This window comes from Polistes canadensis, unplaced genomic scaffold (genome assembly GCF_001313835.1).
Source record: "Polistes canadensis isolate GaletaPanama2010 unplaced genomic scaffold, ASM131383v1 scaffold_72, whole genome shotgun sequence".
Classification (NCBI taxonomy): Eukaryota; Metazoa; Arthropoda; class Insecta; order Hymenoptera; family Vespidae; genus Polistes; species Polistes canadensis.
The window spans coordinates 53,332-55,750 of NW_014569619.1; the positions used below are offsets into that span (position 1 = coordinate 53,332).

The 2,419-nt window shown below is 31.2% G+C and overlaps 1 protein-coding gene across 2 annotated transcripts in view; it reads left to right on the forward strand.

Moving 5' to 3' along the window:
* Window positions 1–2,419, forward strand: part of LOC106786381 (putative uncharacterized protein DDB_G0282499) — a 45,254-nt gene that overhangs the window by 38,496 nt on the left and 4,339 nt on the right. The gene's annotated exons all lie outside the window — the stretch shown is intronic.

Below are 2,419 nucleotides of genomic sequence, written 5' to 3' on the forward strand. Positions count from 1 at the left end.
ATATGTGTTAGTATGAGGATTGATATTTCGCACGCGAACGCCAACGAAATCGCAGTAGTTTTCACGCGAAATGTAATATATATATGAAATATATATATATATATATATATATATATATATATATATATATATTTCATAATAAAACTTCCGATTTCACATAATCCGTGCGTCATCCCGATCACGAAGAACCAAACAACCCTGGCCACGATCTATTAGTTTTCTCATTACAGAAACCACAAACCTACATACTATTATCTATTAAGAGAGAAAGAGTCCACAGAAATATACAACATTTAACAGTCTATCTCTATATATATATATATACAATATATATTTAACAGTCACGGTGTGATCTAATACTAGTTGTAATGATAAACGCGTTCATTCGATTGCGTCAGAGTAAGAAGTGTACCTAGTTCGGGTTCTGTTCTGTTGCGACATGAATCGACATATATAGGAAGAGAGAGAGAGAGAGAGAGAGAGAGAGAGAGAGAGAGAGAGAAAAAGAGAAAGAAAAAAAAAATAGAAAAAGAAAGAAAAAAAACTAGGAAAGGAGATAGAGAAAAAAGTAGCAAAACGTGCAGAGGCAAGAAGAGAGTTAAATAGGTGTAACTTTACACACACACACAACTATTACATATCTTTTATATGTATGTGACTCTCCATAAACATATATATATTATATATAGTTATACTCTATATATATTTTTATATTCTATATACATATATAGATCTGTCGAAGCGAAACGAAAACTACATAGAAGAGAGGACATAGAGACAGAATCGAATTAACTTATTCGTTTCCTCTGAATCACACAATCAAAGGTTACGCCAATGAAGGGTGTGTGTGTGTGTCTGTATATATGTTGTGTTTGTGATGTGTAGTATGTCAGAGAGAGAGAGAAAGAGAGATCTCTCCGTGCTCAGTCGACAAAGCAAACACCGTGGGAAATAAAAAGTTCTCTCTCCCTCCCCCCCCCCTCACCCTACCCTACCCCCTACCCTCCTTTTATCCCTGTTCACTGAATAACACCGTACGAAAAGTTAATCCCGTTTCTTTCTGATATTATGAATATCGTTATATATATATATGTATATTGATATTGAAATTTTCTATTATAATAACATTTTTGTGCATACTAGTGTATATACTTGATATACTTGAGAATAGTTTTTAAACTTCCAAAGTGACTAATCAAAATTTCTTTTTCTTTTCTTTTTTTCTTTTCTTTCTTGCTTTATATTCGATTGTTGTGTTGTATATTTTGTAACTCTTAAATCTTTCAAATTTCGATAATAAATCTCTCTATTTTATTTTTTTTTTTTTTTTTTTTTAAATTGTTATCCCATTATTATTCTTCTTCTTCTTTTTTTTGGCGTTTCTAAAGAAACATATAAAAATTTCAATAGAAATATTCTGTCACAATTTTCGGAAAAAATTCTTTTATTTTTTTTCTTCCTTTCTTCTCAAAATTTGACGATAACAAAAGGAAGAGAAAGAAAGAAGGGGGGAAAAAAATAAAAAACGAACAAAGCACAACACAACGGGGAGCGGTATAATAATAAAAAAAAAAGGGAATTTTGAATAAATTTATTGAAGTTAAGAAAAATGATATGAAATGAAAAAGGAAAATTTGGTATTTATTATTTTAAAGTAGTCAAAAAAAAATACTATAAAGGAAGGATCTCACAAAAAAATAAAAAGAGATAACATAATTCTTTCTATTCGAGGTGAAAGAGAGAGAGAGAGAGAGTGAGGAATTCGTCGTTGGGGGTGTCCTTTAAAATTTACAGTGACGCTAGTAGAAAAACTACCCCCGATTATTGTTGATATAATAATAATAATAGTAGGAATTTAATATTAATAAAATAATAATAGGAATAGTATAAAGCAATAGATCCTGATTGTATCCAAAAAAAGAAAAATGTTGAAAAGGAGGCCGCGAAACCTAACTCTGAACTTAATCCTTGCTACCTTTACTCTGGCACGAACTACCGAAATTCCAGACATGTGAGTGAGTCTCTGCGTGTCTAACATGTGCACGTAAATCCGTACAATCGGTTTTCTTTTTTTTTTATTTATCTCTATCTTATTCTTATTCTTTTTTTTATTTTCTTTTTCCCTTTTTTACACTCACGTTTTAACCTTATTCCCCTTTCGCCATTTACCGCACCCTGAGGACGTGTTAAACGTTTCTAAAGAAAATCGAAGGAAAGACCACGGATAGCACGGATTCTTGGCGGGATACAAAATAGGATGAAATATTTTTTCGGTGACATCAATGCTCGACAAAGAAAAGATCATCCAATTCCCTTCTATTTTTTTCCTTCTAACGACCAATCTCTCTCTCTCTCTCTCTCTCTTTCATCTCTCTGTCTATCATTCTTTTTTTTTTTTTTTTTTTTTTTTTTTTTTTTT